Source organism: Nematostella vectensis, chromosome 13 (assembly GCF_932526225.1).
Source record: "Nematostella vectensis chromosome 13, jaNemVect1.1, whole genome shotgun sequence".
NCBI classification, from domain to species: domain Eukaryota; kingdom Metazoa; phylum Cnidaria; class Anthozoa; order Actiniaria; family Edwardsiidae; genus Nematostella; species Nematostella vectensis.
Genome location: NC_064046.1, coordinates 5,483,995 through 5,507,056, shown reverse-complemented (window position 1 = coordinate 5,507,056; position 23,062 = coordinate 5,483,995). Strand labels below are relative to the sequence as shown.

General features: G+C 47.3%; 58 non-coding genes across 58 annotated transcripts; all 58 read right to left on the bottom strand.

The window, feature by feature from the left end:
• Positions 1-561: 561 nt before the first annotated feature.
• Trnar-ucg lies at positions 562-634 on the bottom strand. The gene has a single exon. It is a non-coding gene; the product is annotated as a tRNA-Arg (tRNA).
• A 1,105-nt stretch (positions 635-1,739) lies between these two features.
• On the bottom strand, positions 1,740-1,812 carry Trnar-acg. Its single transcript has one exon. It is a non-coding gene; the product is annotated as a tRNA-Arg (tRNA).
• Positions 1,813-2,342: 530 nt separating this feature from the next.
• Positions 2,343-2,415, bottom strand: Trnal-aag. The gene has a single exon. It is a non-coding gene; the product is annotated as a tRNA-Leu (tRNA).
• Positions 2,416-2,653: 238 nt separating this feature from the next.
• On the bottom strand, positions 2,654-2,726 carry Trnar-acg. The gene has a single exon. It is a non-coding gene; the product is annotated as a tRNA-Arg (tRNA).
• An 82-nt stretch (positions 2,727-2,808) lies between these two features.
• Positions 2,809-2,881, bottom strand: Trnar-ucg. Its single transcript has one exon. It is a non-coding gene; the product is annotated as a tRNA-Arg (tRNA).
• Positions 2,882-2,963: 82 nt separating this feature from the next.
• On the bottom strand, positions 2,964-3,036 carry Trnar-ucg. Its single transcript has one exon. It is a non-coding gene; the product is annotated as a tRNA-Arg (tRNA).
• A 921-nt stretch (positions 3,037-3,957) lies between these two features.
• On the bottom strand, positions 3,958-4,030 carry Trnar-acg. Its single transcript has one exon. It is a non-coding gene; the product is annotated as a tRNA-Arg (tRNA).
• A 530-nt stretch (positions 4,031-4,560) lies between these two features.
• Positions 4,561-4,633, bottom strand: Trnal-aag. Its single transcript has one exon. It is a non-coding gene; the product is annotated as a tRNA-Leu (tRNA).
• A 238-nt stretch (positions 4,634-4,871) lies between these two features.
• On the bottom strand, positions 4,872-4,944 carry Trnar-acg. The gene has a single exon. It is a non-coding gene; the product is annotated as a tRNA-Arg (tRNA).
• An 82-nt stretch (positions 4,945-5,026) lies between these two features.
• On the bottom strand, positions 5,027-5,099 carry Trnar-ucg. Its single transcript has one exon. It is a non-coding gene; the product is annotated as a tRNA-Arg (tRNA).
• A 266-nt stretch (positions 5,100-5,365) lies between these two features.
• On the bottom strand, positions 5,366-5,438 carry Trnar-acg. Its single transcript has one exon. It is a non-coding gene; the product is annotated as a tRNA-Arg (tRNA).
• Positions 5,439-6,002: 564 nt separating this feature from the next.
• Trnar-acg lies at positions 6,003-6,075 on the bottom strand. The gene has a single exon. It is a non-coding gene; the product is annotated as a tRNA-Arg (tRNA).
• An 875-nt stretch (positions 6,076-6,950) lies between these two features.
• Positions 6,951-7,023, bottom strand: Trnal-aag. Its single transcript has one exon. It is a non-coding gene; the product is annotated as a tRNA-Leu (tRNA).
• Positions 7,024-7,261: 238 nt separating this feature from the next.
• Positions 7,262-7,334, bottom strand: Trnar-acg. Its single transcript has one exon. It is a non-coding gene; the product is annotated as a tRNA-Arg (tRNA).
• Positions 7,335-7,416: 82 nt separating this feature from the next.
• Positions 7,417-7,489, bottom strand: Trnar-ucg. Its single transcript has one exon. It is a non-coding gene; the product is annotated as a tRNA-Arg (tRNA).
• A 111-nt stretch (positions 7,490-7,600) lies between these two features.
• Positions 7,601-7,673, bottom strand: Trnal-aag. Its single transcript has one exon. It is a non-coding gene; the product is annotated as a tRNA-Leu (tRNA).
• Positions 7,674-8,596: 923 nt separating this feature from the next.
• On the bottom strand, positions 8,597-8,669 carry Trnar-acg. Its single transcript has one exon. It is a non-coding gene; the product is annotated as a tRNA-Arg (tRNA).
• Positions 8,670-8,751: 82 nt separating this feature from the next.
• Positions 8,752-8,824, bottom strand: Trnar-acg. The gene has a single exon. It is a non-coding gene; the product is annotated as a tRNA-Arg (tRNA).
• An 83-nt stretch (positions 8,825-8,907) lies between these two features.
• Positions 8,908-8,980, bottom strand: Trnal-aag. Its single transcript has one exon. It is a non-coding gene; the product is annotated as a tRNA-Leu (tRNA).
• An 82-nt stretch (positions 8,981-9,062) lies between these two features.
• Trnar-ucg lies at positions 9,063-9,135 on the bottom strand. Its single transcript has one exon. It is a non-coding gene; the product is annotated as a tRNA-Arg (tRNA).
• A 922-nt stretch (positions 9,136-10,057) lies between these two features.
• Trnar-ucg lies at positions 10,058-10,130 on the bottom strand. The gene has a single exon. It is a non-coding gene; the product is annotated as a tRNA-Arg (tRNA).
• Positions 10,131-11,839: 1,709 nt separating this feature from the next.
• On the bottom strand, positions 11,840-11,912 carry Trnal-aag. The gene has a single exon. It is a non-coding gene; the product is annotated as a tRNA-Leu (tRNA).
• A 238-nt stretch (positions 11,913-12,150) lies between these two features.
• Positions 12,151-12,223, bottom strand: Trnar-acg. Its single transcript has one exon. It is a non-coding gene; the product is annotated as a tRNA-Arg (tRNA).
• Positions 12,224-12,305: 82 nt separating this feature from the next.
• Trnar-ucg lies at positions 12,306-12,378 on the bottom strand. The gene has a single exon. It is a non-coding gene; the product is annotated as a tRNA-Arg (tRNA).
• An 82-nt stretch (positions 12,379-12,460) lies between these two features.
• Positions 12,461-12,533, bottom strand: Trnar-ucg. Its single transcript has one exon. It is a non-coding gene; the product is annotated as a tRNA-Arg (tRNA).
• A 111-nt stretch (positions 12,534-12,644) lies between these two features.
• Positions 12,645-12,717, bottom strand: Trnar-acg. The gene has a single exon. It is a non-coding gene; the product is annotated as a tRNA-Arg (tRNA).
• Positions 12,718-13,300: 583 nt separating this feature from the next.
• Trnar-acg lies at positions 13,301-13,373 on the bottom strand. Its single transcript has one exon. It is a non-coding gene; the product is annotated as a tRNA-Arg (tRNA).
• Positions 13,374-13,455: 82 nt separating this feature from the next.
• On the bottom strand, positions 13,456-13,528 carry Trnar-acg. The gene has a single exon. It is a non-coding gene; the product is annotated as a tRNA-Arg (tRNA).
• An 83-nt stretch (positions 13,529-13,611) lies between these two features.
• Trnar-acg lies at positions 13,612-13,684 on the bottom strand. Its single transcript has one exon. It is a non-coding gene; the product is annotated as a tRNA-Arg (tRNA).
• Positions 13,685-13,766: 82 nt separating this feature from the next.
• Trnar-ucg lies at positions 13,767-13,839 on the bottom strand. The gene has a single exon. It is a non-coding gene; the product is annotated as a tRNA-Arg (tRNA).
• Positions 13,840-13,950: 111 nt separating this feature from the next.
• On the bottom strand, positions 13,951-14,023 carry Trnar-acg. The gene has a single exon. It is a non-coding gene; the product is annotated as a tRNA-Arg (tRNA).
• Positions 14,024-14,762: 739 nt separating this feature from the next.
• Positions 14,763-14,835, bottom strand: Trnal-aag. The gene has a single exon. It is a non-coding gene; the product is annotated as a tRNA-Leu (tRNA).
• Positions 14,836-15,073: 238 nt separating this feature from the next.
• Trnar-acg lies at positions 15,074-15,146 on the bottom strand. The gene has a single exon. It is a non-coding gene; the product is annotated as a tRNA-Arg (tRNA).
• An 82-nt stretch (positions 15,147-15,228) lies between these two features.
• Positions 15,229-15,301, bottom strand: Trnar-ucg. Its single transcript has one exon. It is a non-coding gene; the product is annotated as a tRNA-Arg (tRNA).
• Positions 15,302-15,383: 82 nt separating this feature from the next.
• On the bottom strand, positions 15,384-15,456 carry Trnar-ucg. The gene has a single exon. It is a non-coding gene; the product is annotated as a tRNA-Arg (tRNA).
• A 111-nt stretch (positions 15,457-15,567) lies between these two features.
• Trnar-acg lies at positions 15,568-15,640 on the bottom strand. Its single transcript has one exon. It is a non-coding gene; the product is annotated as a tRNA-Arg (tRNA).
• A 583-nt stretch (positions 15,641-16,223) lies between these two features.
• Positions 16,224-16,296, bottom strand: Trnar-acg. Its single transcript has one exon. It is a non-coding gene; the product is annotated as a tRNA-Arg (tRNA).
• Positions 16,297-16,534: 238 nt separating this feature from the next.
• Positions 16,535-16,607, bottom strand: Trnar-acg. Its single transcript has one exon. It is a non-coding gene; the product is annotated as a tRNA-Arg (tRNA).
• Positions 16,608-16,689: 82 nt separating this feature from the next.
• Trnar-ucg lies at positions 16,690-16,762 on the bottom strand. Its single transcript has one exon. It is a non-coding gene; the product is annotated as a tRNA-Arg (tRNA).
• An 82-nt stretch (positions 16,763-16,844) lies between these two features.
• Trnar-ucg lies at positions 16,845-16,917 on the bottom strand. The gene has a single exon. It is a non-coding gene; the product is annotated as a tRNA-Arg (tRNA).
• Positions 16,918-17,028: 111 nt separating this feature from the next.
• Positions 17,029-17,101, bottom strand: Trnar-acg. The gene has a single exon. It is a non-coding gene; the product is annotated as a tRNA-Arg (tRNA).
• A 583-nt stretch (positions 17,102-17,684) lies between these two features.
• Trnar-acg lies at positions 17,685-17,757 on the bottom strand. Its single transcript has one exon. It is a non-coding gene; the product is annotated as a tRNA-Arg (tRNA).
• An 82-nt stretch (positions 17,758-17,839) lies between these two features.
• Trnar-acg lies at positions 17,840-17,912 on the bottom strand. Its single transcript has one exon. It is a non-coding gene; the product is annotated as a tRNA-Arg (tRNA).
• Positions 17,913-17,995: 83 nt separating this feature from the next.
• Positions 17,996-18,068, bottom strand: Trnar-acg. Its single transcript has one exon. It is a non-coding gene; the product is annotated as a tRNA-Arg (tRNA).
• Positions 18,069-18,150: 82 nt separating this feature from the next.
• Trnar-ucg lies at positions 18,151-18,223 on the bottom strand. The gene has a single exon. It is a non-coding gene; the product is annotated as a tRNA-Arg (tRNA).
• A 111-nt stretch (positions 18,224-18,334) lies between these two features.
• Positions 18,335-18,407, bottom strand: Trnar-acg. Its single transcript has one exon. It is a non-coding gene; the product is annotated as a tRNA-Arg (tRNA).
• Positions 18,408-18,990: 583 nt separating this feature from the next.
• On the bottom strand, positions 18,991-19,063 carry Trnar-acg. Its single transcript has one exon. It is a non-coding gene; the product is annotated as a tRNA-Arg (tRNA).
• A 238-nt stretch (positions 19,064-19,301) lies between these two features.
• Trnar-ucg lies at positions 19,302-19,374 on the bottom strand. The gene has a single exon. It is a non-coding gene; the product is annotated as a tRNA-Arg (tRNA).
• A 1,105-nt stretch (positions 19,375-20,479) lies between these two features.
• On the bottom strand, positions 20,480-20,552 carry Trnar-acg. Its single transcript has one exon. It is a non-coding gene; the product is annotated as a tRNA-Arg (tRNA).
• Positions 20,553-20,634: 82 nt separating this feature from the next.
• Trnar-acg lies at positions 20,635-20,707 on the bottom strand. Its single transcript has one exon. It is a non-coding gene; the product is annotated as a tRNA-Arg (tRNA).
• A 421-nt stretch (positions 20,708-21,128) lies between these two features.
• Trnah-aug lies at positions 21,129-21,201 on the bottom strand. Its single transcript has one exon. It is a non-coding gene; the product is annotated as a tRNA-His (tRNA).
• An 82-nt stretch (positions 21,202-21,283) lies between these two features.
• On the bottom strand, positions 21,284-21,356 carry Trnac-aca. The gene has a single exon. It is a non-coding gene; the product is annotated as a tRNA-Cys (tRNA).
• A 238-nt stretch (positions 21,357-21,594) lies between these two features.
• Positions 21,595-21,667, bottom strand: Trnar-ucg. Its single transcript has one exon. It is a non-coding gene; the product is annotated as a tRNA-Arg (tRNA).
• An 82-nt stretch (positions 21,668-21,749) lies between these two features.
• Trnar-acg lies at positions 21,750-21,822 on the bottom strand. Its single transcript has one exon. It is a non-coding gene; the product is annotated as a tRNA-Arg (tRNA).
• A 238-nt stretch (positions 21,823-22,060) lies between these two features.
• Positions 22,061-22,133, bottom strand: Trnar-acg. The gene has a single exon. It is a non-coding gene; the product is annotated as a tRNA-Arg (tRNA).
• Positions 22,134-22,352: 219 nt separating this feature from the next.
• On the bottom strand, positions 22,353-22,425 carry Trnal-aag. Its single transcript has one exon. It is a non-coding gene; the product is annotated as a tRNA-Leu (tRNA).
• A 238-nt stretch (positions 22,426-22,663) lies between these two features.
• On the bottom strand, positions 22,664-22,736 carry Trnar-acg. Its single transcript has one exon. It is a non-coding gene; the product is annotated as a tRNA-Arg (tRNA).
• An 82-nt stretch (positions 22,737-22,818) lies between these two features.
• Positions 22,819-22,891, bottom strand: Trnar-ucg. Its single transcript has one exon. It is a non-coding gene; the product is annotated as a tRNA-Arg (tRNA).
• Positions 22,892-23,062: the final 171 nt, after the last annotated feature.

The following is a 23,062-nucleotide window of genomic DNA, read 5'->3' as shown; positions in this document are numbered from 1 at the left end:
TAGGGCTGATGTTACGGAATCTCCTGATCCGTAGTCAGGCGTCGTTTATATTGGGCCACAGGGCTGAGATTAATGTTGTAATTTTGGAATAATTAAATCACCTCGCGTGAAACAAATAGCGTTAACATCAAATATTATGCAAAGACATGGACCCTGCCGGGACTCGAATAAGGAAAATTATACACTAAATCATAGAAAAGACGAACAGCAAACAAAATTATCACGATTAAGAAGAAGGAAGCAAAAATCAGCGATCCTGCCAGGAATCGAACCTAGAATCTCCTGATCCGTAGTCAGGCGCCTTATCCATTGGGCAACAAGGCCGATGTTGACGTAGTATTCCGATTTTAGTACATTACGTTGGCAGACGCAATTCGCCGATTCAAAAGATGGAGGCAAAAATCAGCGACCCTGCCAGGACTCGAACCTGGAATCTCCTGATCCGTAGTCAGACGCCTTATCTATTGGGCCACAAGGCCGACGTTGACATAGTATTTCGAACTTAGTACATCACGTTGGCAGACGCAAATCGCCGATTCAAAAGAACGAGGCAAAAATCAGCGACCCTGCCAGGACTCGAACCTGGAATCTCCTGATCCGAGGTCAGGCGCCTTATCCATTGGGACACAAGGCCGACGTTGAAGTAAATTCTCGAACTTAGTACGTCCCATTGGCAGACGCAAATCACCAGCAGTAAAATTTTTATGCCAAGGATCAGGATATAAAAGATGGAAGTAAAAAACAGAGACCCTGCCACGACTCTAACCTCGAATCTCCTGATCCGAGGTCAGGCGCCTTATCCATTGGGCCACAAGGCCGACGTTGAAGTAGTATTTCGAACTTAGTACGTCACATTGCTAGACGCAAATCGCCATGAGTAAAATTATTATGCCAAGGATCAGGATAGAAAAGAAGGAAGTAAAAATCAGAGACCCTGCCACGACTCTAACCTCGAATCTCCTGATCCGTAGTCAGGCGCCTTATCCATTGGGCCATAGGGCCGACGTTAAAGTATTATTTCGAACTTAGTACGTCACATTGCCAGACGCAAATCGCCAGGAGTAAAATTATTATGCCAAGGATCAGGATAGAAAAGAAGGAAGAAAAAATCAGAGACCCTGCCAGGACTCTAACCTCGAACCTCCTGATCCCTATTCAGGCGACTTATCCATTGGGCCATAGGGCTGATGTTACGGAATCTCCTGATCCGTAGTCAGGCGTCGTTTATATTGGGCCACAGGGCTGAGGTTAATGTTGTAATTTTGGAATAAGTAAATCACCTCGCGTAAAACAAATAGCGTTGACATCAAATATTATGCAAAGACAGGGACCCTGCCGGGACTCGAATAAGGAAAATTATACACTACATCATATAAAGGAGAACAGCAAACAAAATTATCACGATTAAGAAGAAGGAAGCAAAAATCAGCGATCCTGCCAGGAATCGAACCTAGAATCTCCTGATCCGTAGTCAGGCGCCTTATCCATTGGGCAACAGGGCCGATGTCGACGTAGTATTTCGAACTTAGTAATATACGTTGGCAGACGCAATTCGCCGATTCAAAAGAAGTAGGCAAAAATCAGCGACCCTGCCAGGACTCGAACCTGGAATCTCCTGATCCGTAGTCAGGCGCCTTATCCATTGGGCCTCAAGGCCGATGTTGACGTAGAATTTCGAATATAGTACATTACGTTGGCAGACGCAATTCGGCGATTCAAAAGAAGTAGGCAAAAATCAGCGACCCTGCCAGGACTCGAACCTGGAATCTCCTGATCCGTAGTCAGGCGCCTTATCCATTGGGCCACAAGGCCGACGTTGACGTAGTATTTCGAACTTAGTACATCACGTTGGCAGACGCAAATCGCCGATTCAAAAGAACGAGGCAAAAATCAGCGACCCTGCCAGGACTCGAACCTGGAATCTCCTGATCCGTAGTCAGACGCCATATCCATTGGGCCACAAGGCCGACGTTGACATAGTATTTCGAACTTAGTACATCACGTTGGCAGAAGCAAATCACCGATTCAAAAGAACGAGTAAAAAAATCAGCGACCCTGCCAGGACTCGAAGCTGGAATCTCCTGATCCGTAGTCAGGCGCCTTATCCATTGGGCCACAAGGCCGATTTTAGTACATTACGTTGGCAGACGCAATTCGCCGATTCAAAAGAAGGAGGCAAAAATCAGCGACCCTGCCAGGACTCGAACCTGGAATCTCCTGATCCGTAGTCAGACGCCATATCCATTGGGCCACAAGGCCGACGTTGACATAGTATTTCGAACTTAGTACATCACGTTGGCAGAAGCAAATCGCCGATTCAAAAGAACGAGTAAAAAAATCAGCGACCCTGCCAGGACTCGAACCTGGAATCTCCTGATCCTTAGTCAGGCGCCTTATCCATTGGGCCACAAGGCCGATGTTGACATAGTATTTCGAACTTAGTACATCACGTTGGCAGACGCAAATCGAAGATTCAAAAGAACGAGTAAAAAAATCAGCGACCCTGCCAGGACTCGAACCTGGAATCTCCTGATCCGTAGTCAGGCGCCTTATCCATTGGGCCTCAAGGCCGATGTTGACGTTGAATTTCGAATATAGTACATTACGTTGGCAGACGCAATTCGCCGATTCAAAAGAAGGAGTCAAAAATCAGCGACCCTGCCAGGACTCGAACCTGGAATCTCCTGATCCGTAGTCAGGCGCCTTATCCATTGGGCCACAAGGCCGACGTTGACGTAGTATTTCGAACTTAGTACATCACGCTGGCAGACGCAAATCGCCGATTCAAAAGAACGAGGCAAAAATCAGGGACCCTGCCAGGACTCGAACCTGGAATCTCCTGATCCGAGGTCAGGCGCCTTATCCATTGGGCCACAAGGCCGACGTTGACATAGTATTTCGAACTTAGTACATCACGTTGGCAGACGCAAATCGTCGATTCAAAAGAACGAGGCAAAAATCAGCGACCCTGCCAGCACTCGAACCTGGAATCTCCTGATCCGAGGTCAGGCGCCTTATCCATTGGGCCACAAGGCCGACGTTGAAGTAAATTCTCGAACTTAGTACGTCCCATTGGCAGACGCAAATCGCCAGGAGTAAAATTTTTATGCCAAGGATCAGGATAGAAAAGAAGGAAGCAAAAATCAGAGACCCTGCCAGGACTCGAACCTGGAATCTCCTGATCCGTAGTCATTCGCCTTATCCATTGGGCCACAAGGCCGACGTTAAAGTAGTATCTCAAACTTAGTACGTCACATTGCCAGACGCAAATCGCCAGGAGTAAAATTATTATGCCAAGGATCAGGATAGAGAAGAAGGAAGCAAAAATCAGAGACCCTGCCAGGACTTTAACCTCGAATCTCCTGATCCCTATTCAGGCGACTTATCCATTGGGCCATAGGGCTGATGTTACGGAATCTCCTGATCCGTAGTCAGGCGTCGTTTATATTGGGCCACAGGGCTGAGATTAATGTTGTAATTTTGGAATAAGTAAATCACCTCGCGTTAAACAAATAGCGTTAACATCAAATATTATGCAAAGACATGGACCCTGCCGGGACTCGAATAAGGAAAATTATACACCACATCATATAAAGGAGAACAGCAAACAAAATTATCACGATTAAGAAGAAGGAAGCAAAAATCAGCGATCCTGCCAGGAATCGAACCTAGAATCTCCTGATCCGTAGTCAGGCGCCTTATCCATTGGGCAACAGGGCCGATGTCGACGTAGTATTTCGAACTTAGTAATATACGTTGGCAGACGCAATTCGCCGATTCAAAAGAAGTAGGCAAAAATCAGCGACCCTGCCAGGACTCGAACCTGGAATCTCCTGATCCGTAGTCAGGCGCCTTATCCATTGGGCCTCAAGGCCGATGTTGACGTAGAATTTCGAATATAGTACATTACGTTGGCTGACGCAATTCGGCGATTCAAAAGAAGTAGGCAAAAATCAGCGACCCTGCCAGGACTCGAACCTGGAATCTCCTGATCCGTAGTCAGGCGCCTTATCCATTGGGCCACAAGGCCGACGTTGACGTAGTATTTCGAACTTAGTACATCACGTTGGCAGACGCAAATCGCCGATTCAAAAGAACGAGGCAAAAATCAGCGACCCTGCCAGGACTCGAACCTGGAATCTCCTGATCCGTAGTCAGACGCCATATCCATTGGGCCACAAGGCCGACGTTGACATAGTATTTCGAACTTAGTACATCACGTTGGCAGAAGCAAATCGCCGATTCAAAAGAACGAGTAAAAAAATCAGCGACCCTGCCAGGACTCGAAGCTGGAATCTCCTGATCCGTAGTCAGGCGCCTTATCCATTGGGCCACAAGGCCGATTTTAGTACATTACGTTGGCAGACGCAATTCGCCGATTCAAAAGAAGGAGGCAAAAATCAGCGACCCTGCCAGGACTCGAACCTGGAATCTCCTGATCCGTAGTCAGACGCCATATCCATTGGGCCACAAGGCCGACGTTGACATAGTATTTCGAACTTAGTACATCACGTTGGCAGAAGCAAATCGCCGATTCAAAAGAACAAGTAAAAAAATCAGCGACCCTGCCAGGACTCGAACCTGGAATCTCCTGATCCTTAGTCCGGCGCCTTATCCATTGGGCCACAAGGCCGATGTTGACATAGTATTTCGAACTTAGTACATCACGTTGGCAGACGCAAATCGCCGATTCAAAAGAACGAGTAAAAAAATCAGCGACCCTGCCAGGACTCGAACCTGGAATCTCCTGATCCGTAGTCAGGCGCCTTATCCATTGGGCCTCAAGGCCGATGTTGACGTTGAATTTCGAATATAGTACATTACGTTGGCAGACGCAATTCGCCGATTCAAAAGAAGGAGTCAAAAATCAGCGACCCTGCCAGGACTCGAACCTGGAATCTCCTGATCCGTAGTCAGGCGCCTTATCCATTGGGCCACAAGGCCGACGTTGACGTAGTATTTCGAACTTAGTACATCACGCTGGCAGACGCAAATCGCCGATTCAAAAGAACGAGGCAAAAATCAGGGACCCTGCCAGGACTCGAACCTGGAATCTCCTGATCCGAGGTCAGGCGCCTTATCCATTGGGCCACAAGGCCGACGTTGACATAGTATTTCGAACTTAGTACATCACGTGGGCAGACGCAAATCGTCGATTCAAAAGAACGAGGCAAAAATCAGCGACCCTGCCAGCACTCGAACCTGGAATCTCCTGATCCGAGGTCAGGCGCCTTATCCATTGGGCCTCAGGGCCGACGTTGAAGTAAATTCTCGAACTTAGTACGTCCCATTGGCAGACGCAAATCGCCAGGAGTAAAATTTTTATGCCAAGGATCAGGATAGAAAAGAAGGAAGCAAAAATCAGAGACCCTGCCAGGACTCGAACCTGGAATCTCCTGATCCGTAGTCAGGCGCCTTATCCATTGGGCCACAAGGCCGACGTTAAAGTAGTATCTCAAACTTAGTACGTCACATTGCCAGACGCAAATCGCCAGGAGTAAAATTATTATGCCAAGGATCAGGATAGAGAAGAAGGAAGCAAAAATCAGAGACCCTGCCAGGACTTTAACCTCGAATCTCCTGATCCCTATTCAGGCGACTTATCCATTGGGCCATAGGGCTGATGTTACGGAATCTCCTGATCCGTAGTCAGGCGTCGTTTATATTGGGCCACAGGGCTGAGATTAATGTTGTAATTTTGGAATAAGTAAATCACCTCGCGTGAAACAAATAGCGTTAACATCAAATATTATGCAAAGACATGGACCATGCCGGGACTCGAATAAGGAAAATTATACACTACATCATAGAAAAGACGAAGAGCAAACAAAATTATCACGATTAAGAAGAAGGAAGCAAAAATCAGCGATCCTGCCAGGAATCGAACCTAGAATCTCCTGATCCGTAGTCAGGCGCCTTATCCATTGGGCCACAAGGCCGATTTTAGTACATTACGTTGGCAGACGCAATTCGCCGATTCAAAAGAAGGAGGCAAAAATCAGCGACCCTGCCAGGACTCGAACCTGGAATCTCCTGATCCGTAGTCAGGCGCCTTATCCATTGGGCCACAAGGCCGATGTTGACGTAGAATTTCGAATATAGTACATTACGTTGGCAGACGCAATTCGGCGATTCAAATAAAGGAGGCAAAAATCAGCGACCCTGCCAGGACTCAAACCTGGAATCTCCTGATCCGTAGTCAGGCGCCTTATCCATTGGGCCACAAGGCCGACGTTAAAGTAGTATTTCGAACATAGTACGTCACATTGACAGAAGCAAATCGCCAGGAGTAAAATTATTATGCCAAGGATCAGGATAGAAAAGAAGGAAGAAAAAATCAGAGACCCTGCCAGGACTCTAACCTCGAATCTCCTGATCCTTATTCAGGCGACTTATCCATTGGGCCATAGGGCTGATGTTACGGAATCTCCTGATCCGTAGTCAGGCGTCGTTTATATTGGGCCACAGGGCTGAGATTAATGTTGTAATTTTGGAATAAGTAAATCACCTCGCGTGAAACAAATAGCGTTAACATCAAATATTATGCAAAGACATGGACCCTGCCGGGACTCGAATAAGGAAAATTATACACTACATCATAGAAAAGACGAAGAGCAAACAAAATTATCACGATTAAGAAGAAGGAAGCAAAAATCAGCGATCCTGCCAGGAATCGAACCTAGAATCTCCTGATCCGTAGTCAGGCGCCTTATCCATTGGGCCACAAGGCCGATTTTAGTACATTACGTTGGCAGACGCAATTCGCCGATTCAAAAGAAGGAGGCAAAAATCAGCGACCCTGCCAGGACTCGAACCTGGAATCTCCTGATCCGTAGTCAGACTCCATATCCATTGGGCCACAAGGCCGACGTTGACATAGTATTTCGAACTTAGTACATCACGTTGGCAGAAGCAAATCGCCGATTCAAAAGAACGAGTAAAAAAATCAGCGACCCTGCCAGGACTCGAACCTGGAATCTCCTGATCCTTAGTCAGGCGCCTTATCCATTGGGCCACAAGGCCGACGTTGACATAGTATTTCGAACTTAGTACATCACGTTGGCAGACGCAAATCGCCGATTCAAAAGAACGAGTTAAAAAATCAGCGACCCTGCCAGGACTCGAACCTGGAATCTCCTGATCCGTAGTCAGGCGCCTTATCCATTGGGCCTCAAGGCCGATGTTGACGTAGAATTTCGAATATAGTACATTACGTTGGCAGACGCAATTCGCCGATTCAAAAGAAGGAGTCAAAAATCAGCGACCCTGCCAGGACTCGAACCTGGAATCTCCTGATCCGTAGTCAGGCGCCTTATCCATTGGGCCACAAGGCCGACGTTGACATAGTATTTCGAACTTAGTACATCACGTTGGCAGACGCAAATCGTCGATTCAAAAGAACGAGGCAAAAATCAGCGACCCTGCCAGCACTCGAACCTGGAATCTCCTGATCCGAGGTCAGGCGCCTTATCCATTGGGCCACAAGGCCGACGTTGAAGTAAATTCTCGAACTTAGTACGTCCCATTGGCAGACGCAAATCGCCAGGAGTAAAATTTTTATGCCAAGGATCAGGATAGAAAAGAAGGAAGCAAAAATCAGAGACCCTGCCAGGACTCGAACCTGGAATCTCCTGATCCTTAGTCAGGCGCCTTATCCATTGGGCCACAAGGCCGACGTTAAAGTAGTATCTCCAACTTAGTACGTCACATTGCCAGACGCAAATCGCCAGGAGTAAAATTATTATGCCAAGGATCAGGATAGAGAAGAAGGAAGCAAAAATCAGAGACCCTGCCAGGACTTTAACCTCGAATCTCCTGATCCCTATTCAGGCGACTTATCCATTGGGCCATAGGGCTGATGTTACGGAATCTCCTGATCCGTAGTCAGGCGTCGTTTATATTGGGCCACAGGGCTGAGATTAATGTTGTAATTTTGGAATAAGTAAATCACCTCGCGTGAAACAAATAGCGTTAACATCAAATATTATGCCTTATCCATTGGGCCACAAGGCCGACGTTAAAGTAGTATTTCGAACTTAGTACGTCACATTGACAGAAGCAAATCGCCAGGAGTAAAATTATTATGCCAAGGATCAGGATAGAAAAGAAGGAAGAAAAAATCAGAGACCCTGCCAGGACTCTAACCTCGAATCTCCTGATCCCTATTCAGGCGACTTATCCATTGGGCCATAGGGCTGATGTTACGGAATCTCCTGATCCGTAGTCAGGCGTCGTTTATATTGGGCCACAGGGCTGAGATTGATGTTGTAATTTTGGAATAAGTAAATCACCTCGCGTTAAACAAATAGCGTTAACATCAAATATTATGCAAAGACATGGACCCTGCCGGGACTCGAATAAGGAAAATTATACACTACATCATATAAAAGGCGAACAGCAAACAAAATTATCACGATTAAGAAGAAGGAAGCAAAAATCAGCGATCCTGCAAGGAATCGAACCTAGAATCTCCTGATCCGTAGTCAGGCGCCTTATCCATTGGGCCTCAAGGCCGATGTTGACGTAGAATTTCGAATATAGTACATTACGTTGGCAGACGCAATTCGGCGATTCAAAAGAAGTAGGCAAAAATCAGCGACCCTGCCAGGACTCGAACCTGGAATCTCCTGATCCGTAGTCAGGCGCCTTATCCATTGGGCCACAAGGCCGACGTTGACGTAGTATTTCGAACTTAGTACATCACGTTGGCAGACGCAAATCGCCGATTCAAAAGAACGAGGCAAAAATCAGCGACCCTGCCAGGACTCGAACCTGGAATCTCCTGATCCGTAGTCAGGCGCCTTATCCATTTGGCCACAAGGCCGACGTTGACATAGTATTTCGAACTTAGTACATCACGTTGGCAGAAGCAAATCGCCGATTCAAAAGAACGAGTAAAAAAATCAGCGACCCTGCCAGGACTCGAACCTGGAATCTCCTGATCCTTAGTCAGGCGCCTTATCCATTGGGCCACAAGGCCGATGTTGACATAGTATTTCGAACTTAGTACATCACGTTGGCAGACGCAAATCGCCGATTCAAAAGAACGAGGCAAAAATCAGCGACCCTGCCAGGACTCGAACCTGGAATCTCCTGATCCGAGGTCAGGCGCCTTATCCATTGGGCCACAAGGCCGACGTTGAAGTAAATTCTCGAACTTAGTACGTCCCATTGGCAGACGCAAATCGCCAGGAGTACAATTTTTATGCCAAGGATCAGGATAGAAAAGAAGGAAGCAAAAATCAGAGACCCTGCCAGGACTCGAATCTGGAATCTCCTGATCCGTAGTCAGGCGCCTTATCCATTTGGCCACAAGGCCGACGTTAAAGTAGTATCTCGAACTTAGTACGTCACATTGCCAGACGCAAATCGCCAGGAGTAAAATTATTATGCCAAGGATCAGGAAAGAGAAGAAGGAAGCAAAAATCAGAGACCCTGCCAGGACTTTAACCTCGAATCTCCTGATCCCTATTCAGGCGACTTATCCATTGGGCCATAGGGCTGATGTTACGGAATCTCCTGATCCGTAGTCAGGCGTCGTTTATATTGGGCCACAGGGCTGAGATTAATGTTGTAATTTTGGAATAAGTAAATCACCTCGCGTGAAACAAATAGCGTTAACATCAAATATTATGCAAAGACATGGACCCTGCCGGGACTCGAATAAGGAAAATTATACACTACATCATAGAAAAGACGAACAGCAAACAAAATTATCACGATTAAGAAGAAGGAAGCAAAAATCAGCGATCCTGCCAGGAATCGAACCTAGAATCTCCTGATCCGTAGTCAGGCGCCTTATCCATTGGGCAACAAGGCCGATGTTGACGTAGTATTCCGATTTTAGTACATCACGTTGGCAGACGCAAATCGCCGATTCAAAAGAACGAGGCAAAAATCAGCGACCCTGCCAGGACTCGAACCTGGAATCTCCTGATCCGTAGTCAGACGCCTTATCTATTGGGCCACAAGGCCGACGTTGACATAGTATTTCAAACTTAGTACATCACGTTGGCAGACGCAAATCGCCGATTCAAAAGAACGAGGCAAAAATCAGCGACCCTGCCAGGACTCGAACCTGGAATCTCCTGATCCGAGGTCAGGCGCCTTATCCATTGGGACACAAGGCCGACGTTGAAGTAAATTCTCGAACTTAGTACGTCCCATTGGCAGACGCAAATCACCAGCAGTAAAATTTTTATGCCAAGGATCAGGATATAAAAGATGGAAGTAAAAATCAGAGACCCTGCCACGACTCTAACCTCGAATCTCCTGATCCCTAGTCAGGCGCCTTATCCATTGGGCCACAAGGCCGACGTTGAAGTAGTATTTCGAACTTAGTACGTCACATTGCTAGACGCAAATCGCCATGAGTAAAATTATTATGCCAAGGATCAGGATAGAAAAGAAGGAAGTAAAAATCAGAGACCCTGCCACGACTCTAACCTCGAATCTCCTGATCCGTAGTCAGGCGCCTTATCCATTGGGCCATAGGGCCGACGTTAAAGTATTATTTCGAACTTAGTACGTCACATTGCCAGACGCAAATCGCCAGGAGTAAAATTATTATGCCAAGGATCAGGATAGAAAAAAAAGAAAGAAAAAATCAGAGACCCTGCCAGGACTCTAACCTCGAACCTCCTGATCCCTATTCAGGCGACTTATCCATTGGGCCATAGGGCTGATGTTACGGAATCTCCTGATCCGTAGTCAGGCGTCGTTTATATTGGGCCACAGGGCTGAGGTTGATGTTGTAATTTTGGAATAAGTAAATCACCTCGCGTGAAACAAATAGCGTTGACATCAAATATTATGCAAAGACAGGGACCCTGCCGGGACTCGAATAAGGAAAATTATACACTACATCATATAAAGGAGAACAGCAAACAAAATTATCACGATTAAGAAGAAGGAAGCAAAAATCAGCGATCCTGCCAGGAATCGAACCTAGAATCTCCTGATCCGTAGTCAGGCGCCTTATCCATTGGGCAACAGGGCCAATGTCGACGTAGTATTTCGAACTTAGTAATATACGTTGGCAGACGCAATTCGCCGATTCAAAAGAAGTAGGCAAAAATCAGCGACCCTGCCAGGACTCGAACCTGGAATCTCCTGATCCGTAGTCAGGCGCCTTATCCATCGGGCCTCAAGGCCGATGTTGACGTAGAATTTCGAATATAGTACATTACGTTGGCAGACGCAATTCGGCGATTCAAAAGAAGTAGGCAAAAATCAGCGACCCTGCCAGGACTCGAACCTGGAATCTCCTGATCCGTAGTCAGGCGCCATATCCATTGGGCCACAAGGCCGACGTTGACGTAGTATTTCGAACTTAGTACATCACGTTGGCAGACGCAAATCGCCGATTCAAAAGAACGAGGCAAAAATCAGCGACCCTGCCAGGACTCGAACCTGGAATCTCCTGATCCGTAGTCAGACGCCATCTCCATTGGGCCACAAGGCCGACGTTGACATAGTATTTCGAACTTAGTACATCACGTTGGCAGAAGCAAATCGCCGATTCAAAAGAACGAGTAAAAAAATCAGCGACCCTGCCAGGACTCGAACCTAGAATCTCCTGATCCGTAGTCAGGCGCCTTATCCATTGGGCCACAAGGCCGATTTTAGTACATTACGTTGGCAGACGCAATTCGCCGATTCAAAAGAAGGAGGCAAAAATCAGCGACCCTGCCAGGACTCGAACCTGGAATCTCCTGATCCGTAGTCAGACGCCATATCCATTGGGCCACAAGGCCGACGTTGACATAGTATTTCGAACTTAGTACATCACGTTGGCAGAAGCAAATCGCCGATTCAAAAGAACGAGTAAAAAAATCAGCGACCCTGCCAGGACTCGAACCTGGAATCTCCTGATCCTTAGTCAGGCGCCTTATCCATTGGGCCACAAGGCCGATGTTGACATAGTATTTCGAACTTAGTACATCACGTTGGCAGACGCAAATCGCCGATTCAAAAGAACGAGTAAAAAAATCAGCGACCCTGCCAGGACTCGAACCTGGAATCTCCTGATCCGTAGTCAGGCGCCTTATCCATTGGGCCTCAAGGCCAATGTTGACGTAGAATTTGGAATATAGTACATTACGTTGGCAGACGCAATTCGCCGATTCAAAAGAAGGAGTCAAAAATCAGCGACCCTGCCAGGACTCGAACCTGGAATCTCCTGATCCGTAGTCAGGCGCCTTATCCATTGGGCCACAAGGCCGACGTGGACGTAGTATTTCGAACTTAGTACATCACGCTGGCAGACGCAAATCGCCGATTCAAAAGAACGAGGCAAAAATCAGGGACCCTGCCAGGACTCGAACCTGGAATCTCCTGATCCGAGGTCAGGCGCCTTATCCATTGGGCCACAAGGCCGACGTTGACATAGTATTTCGAACTTAGTACATCACGTTGGCAGACGCAAATCGTCGATTCAAAAGAACGAGGCAAAAATCAGCGACCCTGCCAGCACTCGAACCTGGAATCTCCTGATCCGAGGTCAGGCGCCTTATCCATTGGGCCACAAGGCCGTGGTTGAAGTAAATTCTCGAAATTAGTACGTCCCATTGGCAGACGCAAATCGCCAGGAGTAAAATTTTTATGCCAAGGATCAGGATAGAAAAGAAGGAAGCAAAAATCAGAGACCCTGCCAGGACTCGAACCTGGAATCTCCTGATCCGTAGTCAGGCGCCTTATCCATTGGGCCACAAGGCCGACGTTAAAGTAGTATCTCAAACTTAGTACGTCACATTGCCAGACGCAAATCGCCAGGAGTAAAATTATTATGCCAAGGATCAGGATAGAGAAGAAGGAAGCAAAAATAAGAGACCCTGCCAGGACTTTAACCTCGAATCTCCTGATCCCTATTCAGGCGACTTATCCATTGGGCCATAGGGCTGATGTTACGGAATCTCCTGATCCGTAGTCAGGCGTCGTTTATATTGGGCCACAGGGCTGAGATTAATGTTGTAATTTTGGAATAAGTAAATCACCTCGCGTGAAACAAATAGCGTTAACATCAAATATTATGCAAAGACATGGACCCTGCCGGGACTCGAATAAGGAAAATTATACACTACATCATAGAAAAGACGAACAGCAAACAAAATTATCACGATTAAGAAGAAGGAAGCAAAAATCAGCGATCCTGCAAGGAATCGAACCTAGAATCTCCTGATCCGTAGTCAGGCGCCTTATCCATTGGGCCTCAAGGCCGATGTTGACGTAGAATTTCGAATATAGTACATTACGTTGGCAGACGCAATTCGGCGATTCAAAAGAAGTAGGCAAAAATCAGCGACCCTGCCAGGACTCGAACCTGGAATCTCCTGATCCGTAGTCAGGCGCCTTATCCATTGGGCCACAAGGCCGACGTTGACGTAGTATTTCGAACTTAGTACATCACGTTGGCAGACGCAAATCGCCGATTCAAAAGAACGTGGCAAAAATCAGCGACCCTGCCAGGACTCGAACCTGGAATCTCCTGATCCGTAGTCAGGCGCCTTATCCATTTGGCCACAAGGCCGACGTTGACATAGTATTTCGAACTTAGTACATCACGTTGGCAGACGCAAATCGTCGATTCAAAAGAACGAGTAAAAAAATCAGCGACCATGCCAGGACTCGAACCTGGAATCTCCTGATCCGTAGTCAGGCGCCTTATCCATTGGGCCACAAGGCCGATGTTGACATAGTATTTCGAACTTAGTACATCACGTTGGCAGACGCAAATCGCCGATTCAAAAGAACGAGGCAAAAATCAGCGACCCTGCCAGCACTCGAACCTGGAATCTCCTGATCCGAGGTCAGGCGCCTTATCCATTGGGCCACAAGGCCGACGTTGAAGTAAATTATCGAACTTAGTACGTCCCATTGGCAGACGCAAATCGCCAGGAGTAAAATTTTTATGCCAAGGATCAGGATAGAAAAGAAGGAAGCAAAAATCAGAGACCCTGCCAGGACTCGAACCTGGAATCTCCTGATCCGTAGTCAGGCGCCTTATCCATTTGGCCACAAGGCCGACGTTAAAGTAGTATCTCGAACTTAGTACGTCACATTGCCAGACGCAAATCGCCAGGAGTAAAATTATTATGCCAAGGATCAGGAAAGAGAAGAAGGAAGCAAAAATCAGAGACCCTGCCAGGACTTTAACCTCGAATCTCCTGATCCCTATTCAGGCGACTTATCCATTGGGCCATAGGGCTGATGTTACGGAATCTCCTGATCCGTAGTCAGGCGTCGTTTATATTGGGCCACAGGGCTGAGATTAATGTTGTAATTTTGGAATAAGTAAATCACCTCGCGTGAAACAAATAGCGTTAAAATCAAATATTATGCAAAGACATGGACCCTGCCGGGACTCGAATAAGGAAAATTATACACTACATCATAGAAAAGACGAACAGCAAACAAAATTATCACGATTAAGAAGAAGGAAGCAAAAATCAGCGATCCTGCCAGGAATCGAACCTAGAATCTCCTGATCCGTAGTCAGGCGCCTTATCCATTGGACCACAAGGCCGATGTTGACGTAGTATTTCGATTTTAGTACATTACGTTGGCAGACGCAATTCGCCGATTCAAAAGAAGGAGGCAAAAATCAGCTACCCTGCAAGGACTCGAACCTGGAATCTCCTGATCCGTAGTCAGACGCCATATCCATTGGGCCACAAGGCCGACGTTGACATAGTATTTCGAACTTAGTACATCACGTTGGCAGAAGCAAATCGCCGATTCAAATGAACGAGTAAAAAAATCAGCGACCCTGCCAGGACTCGAACCTGGAATCTCCTGATCCTTAGTCAGGCGCCTTATCCATTGGGCCACAAGGCCGATGTTGACATAGTATTTCGAACTTAGTACATCACGTTGGCAGACGCAAATCGCCGATTCAAAAGAACGAGTAAAAAAATCAGCGACCCTGCCAGGACTCGAACCTAGAATCTCCTGATCCGTAGTCAGGCGCCTTATCCATTGGGCCTCAAGGCCGATGTTGACGTAGAATTTGGAATATAGTACATTACGTTGGCAGACGCAATTCGCCGATTCAAAAGAAGGAGTCAAAAATCAGCGACCCTGCCAGGACTCGAACCTGGAATCTCCTGATCCGTAGTCAGGCGCCTTATCCATTGGGCCACAAGGCCGACGTTGACGTAGTATTTCGAACTTAGTACATCACGCTGGCAGACGCAAATCGCCGATTCAAAAGAACGAGGCAAAAATCAGGGACCCTGCCAGGACTCGAACCTGGAATCTCCTGATCCGAGGTCAGGCGCCTTATCCATTGGGCCACAAGGCCGACGTTGACATAGTATTTCGAACTTAGTACATCACGTTGGCAGACGCAAATCGTCGATTCAAAAGAACAAGGCAAAAATCAGCGACCCTGCCAGCACTCGAACCTGGAATCTCCTGATCCGAGGTCAGGCGCCTTATCCATTGGGCCACAAGGCCGTGGTTGAAGTAAATTCTCGAACTTAGTACATCCCATTGGCAGACGCAAATCGCCAGGAGTAAAATTTTTATGCCAAGGATCAGGATAGAAAAGAAGGAAGCAAAAATCAGAGACCCTGCCAGGACTCGAACCTGGAATCTCCTGATCCGTAGTCAGGCGCCTTATCCATTGGGCCACAAGGCCGACGTTAAAGTAGTATCTCAAACTTAGTACGTCACATTGCCAGACGCAAATCGCCAGGAGTAAAATTATTATGCCAAGGATCAGGATAGAGAAGAAGGAAGCAAAAATCAGAGACCCTGCCAGGACTTTAACCTCGAATCTCCTGATCCCTATTCAGGCGACTTATCCATTGGGCCATAGGGCTGATGTTACGGAATCTCCTGATCCGTAGTCAGGCGTCGTTTATATTGGGCCACAGGGCTGAGATTAATGTTGTAATTTTGGAATAAGTAAATCACCTCGCGTGAAACAAATAGCGTTAACATCAAATATTATGCAAAGACATGGACCCTGCCGGGACTCGAATAAGGAAAATTATACACTACATCATAGAAAAGACGAACAGCAAACAAAATTATCACGATTAAGAAGAAGGAAGCAAAAATCAGCGATCCTGCAAGGAATCGAACCTAGAATCTCCTGATCCGTAGTCAGGCGCCTTATCCATTGGGCCTCAAGGCCGATGTTGACGTAGAATTTCGAATATAGTACATTACGTTGGCAGACGCAATTCAGCGATTCAAAAGAAGTAGGCAAAAATCAGCGACCCTGCCAGGACTCGAACCTGGAATCTCCTGATCCGTAGTCAGGCGCCTTATCCATTGGGCCACAAGGCCGACGTTGACGTAGTATTTCGAACTTAGTACATCACGTTGGCAGACGCAAATCGCCGATTCAAAAGAACGTGGCAAAAATCAGCGACCCTGCCAGGACTGGAACCTGGAATCTCCTGATCCGTAGTCAGGCGCCTTATCCATTTGGCCACAAGGCCGACGTTGACATAGTATTTCGAACTTAGTACATCACGTTGACAGACGCAAATCGTCGATTCAAAAGAACGAGTAAAAAAATCAGCGACCATGCCAGGACTCGAACCTGGAATCTCCTGATCCGTAGTCAGGCGCCTTATCCATTGGGCCACAAGGCCGATGTTGACATAGTATTTCAAACTTAGTACATCACGTTGGCAGACGCAAATCGCCGATTCAAAAGAACGAGGCAAAAATCAGCGACCCTGCCAGGACTCGAACCTGGAATCTCCTGATCCGAGGTCAGGCGCCTTATCCATTGGGCCACAAGGCCGACGTTGACATAGTATTTCGAACTTAGTACATCACGTTGGCAGACGCAAATCGTCGATTCAAAAGAACAAGGCAAAAATCAGCGACCCTGCCAGCACTCGAACCTGGAATCTCCTGATCCGAGGTCAGGCGCCTTATCCATTGGGCCACAAGGCCGTGGTTGAAGTAAATTCTCGAACTTAGTACATCCCATTGGCAGACGCAAATCGCCAGGAGTAAAATTTTTATGCCAAGGATCAGGATAGAAAAGAAGGAAGCAAAAATCAGAGACCCTGCCAGGACTCGAACCTGGAATCTCCTGATCCGTAGTCAGGCGCCTTATCCATTGGGCCACAAGGCCGACGTTAAAGTAGTATCTCCAACTTAGTACGTCACATTGCCAGACGCAAATCGCCAGGAGTAAAATTATTATGCCAAGGATCAGGATAGAGAAGAAGGAAGCAAAAATCAGAGACCCTGCCAGGACTTTAACCTCGAATCTCCTGATCCCTATTCAGGCGACTTATCCATTGGGCCATAGGGCTGATGTTACGGAATCTCCTGATCCGTAGTCAGGCGTCGTTTATATTGGGCCACAGGGCTGAGATTAATGTTGTAATTTTGGAATAAGTAAATCACCTCGCGTGAAACAAATAGCGTTAACATCAAATATTATGCAAAGACATGGACCCTGCCGGGACTCGAATAAGGAAAATTATACACTACATCATAGAAAAGACGAACAGCAAACAAAATTATCACGATTAAGAAGAAGGAAGCAAAAATCAGCGATCCTGCAAGGAATCGAACCTAGAATCTCCTGATCCGTAGTCAGGCGCCTTATCCATTGGGCCTCAAGGCCGATGTTGACGTAGAATTTCGAATATAGTACATTACGTTGGCAGACGCAATTCGGCGATTCAAAAGAAGTAGGCAAAAATCAGCGACCCTGCCAGGACTCGAACCTGGAATCTCCTGATCCGTAGTCAGGCGCCTTATCCATTGGGCCACAAGGCCGACGTTGACGTAGTATTTCGAACTTAGTACATCACGTTGGCAGACGCAAATCGCCGATTCAAAAGAACGTGGCAAAATTCAGCGACCCTGCCAGGACTCGAACCTGGAATCTCCTGATCCGTAGTCAGGCGCCTTATCCATTTGGCCACAAGGCCGACGTTGACATAGTATTTCGAACTTAGTACATCACGTTGGCAGACGCAAATCGTCGATTCAAAAGAACGAGTAAAAAAATCAGCGACCATGCCAGGACTCGAACCTGGAATCTCCTGATCCGTAGTCAGGCGCCTTATCCATTGGGCCACAAGGCCGATGTTGACATAGTATTTCGAACTTAGTACATCACGTTGGCAGACGCAAATCGCCGATTCAAAAGAACGAGGCAAAAATCAGCGACCCTGCCAGCACTCGAACCTGGAATCTCCTGATCCGAGGTCAGGCGCCTTATCCATTGGGCCACAAGGCCGACGTTGAAGTAAATTCTCGAACTTAGTACGTCCCATTGGCAGACGCAAATCGCCAGGAGTAAAATTTTTATGCCAAGGATCAGGATAGAAAAGAAGGAAGCAAAAATCAGAGACCCTGCCAGGACTCGAACCTGGAATCTCCTGATCCGTAGTCAGGCGCCTTATCCATTTGGCCACAAGGCCGACGTTAAAGTAGTATCTCGAACTTAGTACGTCACATTGCCAGACGCAAATCGCCAGGAGTAAAATTATTATGCCAAGGATCAGGAAAGAGAAGAAGGAAGCAAAAATCAGAGACCCTGCCAGGACTTTAACCTCGAATCTCCTGATCCCTATTCAGGCGACTTATCCATTGGGCCATAGGGCTGATGTTACGGAATCTCCTGATCCGTAGTCAGGCGTCGTTTATATTGGGCCACAGGGCTGAGATTAATGTTGTAATTTTGGAATAAGTAAATCACCTCGCGTGAAACAAATAGCGTTAACATCAAATATTATGCAAAGACATGGACCCTGCCGGGACTCGAATAAGGAAAATTATACACTACATCATAGAAAAGACGAACAGCAAACAAAATTATCACGATTAAGAAGAAGGAAGCAAAAATCAGCGATCCTGCCAGGAATCGAACCTAGAATCTCCTGATCCGTAGTCAGGCGCCTTATCCATTGGGCAACAAGGCCGATGTTGACGTAGTATTCCGATTTTAGTACATTACGTTGGCAGACGCAATTCGCCGATTCAAAAGATGGAGGCAAAAATCAGCGACCCTGCCAGGACTCGAACCTGGAATCTCCTGATCCGTAGTCAGACGCCTTATCCATTGGGCCACAAGGCCGACGTTGACATAGTATTTCGAACTTAGTACATCACGTTGGCAGACGCAAATCGCCGATTCAAAAGAACGAGTAAAAAAATCAGCGACCCTGCCAGGACTCGAACCTGGAATCTCCTGATCCGTAGTCAGGCGCCTTATCTATTGGGCCACAAGGCCGACGTTGACATAGTATTTCGAACTTAGTACATCACGTTGGCAGACGCAAATCGCCGATTCAAAAGAACGAGGCAAAAATCAGCGACCCTGCCAGGACTCGAACCTGGAATCTCCTGATCCGAGGTCAGGCGCCTTATCCATTGGGCCACAAGGCCGAAGTTGAAGTAAATTCTCGAACTTAGTACGTCCCATTGGCAGACGCAAATCGCCAGGAGTAAAATTATTATGCCAAGGATCAGGATAGAAAAGAAGGAAGCAAAAATCAGAGACCCTGCCACGACTCTAACCTCGAATCTCCTGATCCGTAGTCAGGCGCCTTATCCATTGGGCCACAAAGCCGACGTTGAAGTAGTATTTCGAACTTAGTACGTCACATTGCTAGACGCAAATCGCCATGAGTAAAATTATTATGCCAAGGATCAGGATAGAAAAGAAGGAAGTAAAAATCAGAGACCCTGCCACGACTCTAACCTCGAATCTCCTGATCCGTAGTCAGGCGACTTATCCATTGGGCCATAGGGCCGACGTTAAAGTATTATTTCGAACTTAGTACGTCACATTGCCAGACGCAAATCGCCAGGAGTAAAATTATTATGCCAAGGATCAGGATAGAAAAGAAGGAAGAAAAAATCAGAGACCCTGCCAGGACTCTAACCTCGAATCTCCTGATCCCTATTCAGGCGACTTATCCATTGGGCCATAGGGCTGATGTTACGGAATCTCCTGATCCGTAGTCAGGCGTCGTTTATATTGGGCCACAGGGCTGAGGTTAATGTTGTAATTTTGGAATAAGTAAATCACCTCGCGTGAAACAAATAGCGTTGACATCAAATATTATGCAAAGACAGGGACCCTGCCGGGACTCGAATAAGGAAAATTATACACTACATCATATAAAGGAGAACAGCAAACAAAATTATCACGATTAAGAAGAAGGAAGCAAAAATCAGCGATCCTGCCAGGAATCGAACCTAGAATCTCCTGATCCGTAGTCAGGCGCCTTATCCACTGGGCAACAGGGCCGATGTCGACGTAGTATTTCGAACTTAGTAATATACGTTGGCAGACGCAATTTGCCGATTCAAAAGAAGGAGGCAAAAATCAGCTACCCTGCCAGGACTCGAACCTGGAATCTCTTGATCCGTGGTCAGGCGCCTTATCCATTGGGCCAGAAGTCCGACGTTGACGTATTATTTCGAACTTAGTACATCACGTTGGCAGACCCAAATCGCCGATTCAAAAGAACGAGACAAAAATCAGCGACCCTGCCAGGACTCGAACCTGGAATCTCCTGATCCGTAGTCAGGCGCCTTATCCATTGGGCCACAAGGCCGATCTTGACGTAGTATTTCGATTTGAGTACATTACGTTGGCAGACGCAATTCGCCGATTCAAAAGAAGGAGGCACAAATCAGCGACCCTGCCAGGACTCGAACCTGGAATCTCCTGATCCGTAGTCAGACGCCTTATCCATTGGGCCACAAGGCCGACGTTGACATAGTATTTCAAGCTTAGTACATTACGTTGGCAGACGCAATTCGCCGATTCAAAAGAAGGAGGCAAAAATCAGCGACCCTGCCAGGACCCGAACCTGGAATCTCCTGATCCGTAGTCAGGCGCCTTATCCATTTGGCCACAAGGCCGACGTCGACATAGTATTTCGAACTTAGTACATCACGTTGGCAGACGCAAATCGCCGATTCAAAAGAACGAGGCAAAAATCAGCGACCCTGCCAGCACTCGAAATTGGAATCTCCTGATCCGAGGTCAGGCGCCTTATCCATTGGGCCACAAGGCCGACATTGAAGTAAATTCTCGAACTTAGTACGTCCCATTGGCAGACGCAAATCGCCAGGAGTAAAATTTTTATGCCAAGGATCAGGATAGAAAAGAAGGAAGCAAAAATCAGAGACCCTGCCAGGACTCGAACCTGGAATCTCCTGATCCATAGTCAGGCGCCTTATCCATTGGGCCACAAGGCCGACGTTGACGTAGTATTTCGAACTTAGTACATCACGTTGGCAGACGCAAATCGCCGATTCAAAAGAACGAGGCAAAAATCAGCGACCCTGCCAGGACTCGAACCTGGAATCTCCTGATCTGTAGTCAGGCGCCTTATCCATTTGGCCACAAGGCCGACGTTGACATAGTATTTCGAACTTAGTACATCACGTTGGCAGACGCAAATCGTCGATTCAAAAGAACGAGTAAAAAAATCAGCGACCATGCCAGGACTCGAACCTGGAATATCCTGATCCGTAGTCAGGCGCCTTATCCATTGGGCCACAAGGCCGATGTTGACATAGTATTTCGAACTTAGTACATCACGTTGGCAGACGCAAATCGCCGATTCAAAAGAACGAGGCAAAAATCAGCGACCCTGCCAGGACTCGAACCTGGAATCTCCTGATCCGAGGTCAGGCGCCTTATCCATTGGGCCACAAGGCCGATGTTGACGTAGAATTTCGAATATAGTACATTACGTTGGCAGACGCAATTCGGCGATTCAAAAGAAGTAGGCAAAAATCAGCGACCCTGCCAGGACTCGAACCTGGAATCTCCTGATCCGTAGTCAGGCGCCTTATCCATTGGGCCACAAGGCCGACGTTGACGTAGTATTTCGAACTTAGTACATCACGTTGGCAGACGCAAATCGCCGATTCAAAAGAACGAGGCAAAAATCAGCGACCCTGCCAGGACTCGAACCTGGAATCTCCTGATCCGTAGTCAGACGCCATATCCATTGGGCCACAAGGCCGACGTTGACATAGTATTTCGAACTTAGTACATCACGTTGGCAGAAGCAAATCGCCGATTCAAAAGAACGAGTAAAAAAATCAGCGACCCTGCCAGGACTCGAACCTGGAATCTCCTGATCCGTAGTCAGGCGCCTTATCCATTGGGCCACAAGGCCGATTTTAGTACATTACGTTGGCAGACGCAATTCGCCGATTCAAAAGAAGGAGGCAAAAATCAGCGACCCTGCCAGGACTCGAACCTGGAATCTCCTGATCCGTAGTCAGACGCCATATCCATTGGGCCACAAGGCCGACGTTGACATAGTATTTCGAACTTAGTACATCACGTTGGCAGAAGCAAATCGCCGATTCAAAAGAACGAGTAAAAAAATCAGCGACCCTGCCAGGACTCGAACCTGGAATCTCCTGATCCTTAGTCAGGCGCCTTATCCATTGGGCCACAAGGCCGATGTTGACATAGTATTTCGAACTTAGTACATCACGTTGGCAGACGCAAATCGCCGATTCAAAAGAACGAGTAAAAAAATCAGCGACCCTGCCAGGACTCGAACCTGGAATCTCCTGATCCGTAGTCATGCGCCTTATCCATTGGGCCTCAAGGCCGATGTTGACGTAGAATTTGGAATATAGTACATTACGTTGGCAGACGCAATTCGCCGATTCAAAAGAAGGAGTCAAAAATCAGCGACCCTGCCAGGACTCGAACCTGGAATCTCCTGATCCGTAGTCAGGCGCCTTATCCATTGGGCCACAAGGCCGATGTTGACATAGTATTTCGAACTTAGTACATCACGCTGGCAGACGCAAATCGCCGATTCAAAAGAACGAGGCAAAAATCAGGGACCCTGCCAGGACTCGAACCTGGAATCTCCTGATCCGAGGTCAGGCGCCTTATCCATTGGGCCACAAGGCCGACTTTGACATAGTATTTCGAACTTAGTACATCACGTTGGCAGACGCAAATCGTCGATTCAAAAGAACGAGGCAAAAGTCAGAGACCCTGCCAGCACTTGAACCTGGAATCTCCTGATCCGAGGTCAGGCGCCTTATCCATTGGGCCACAAGGCCGTGGTTGAAGTAAATT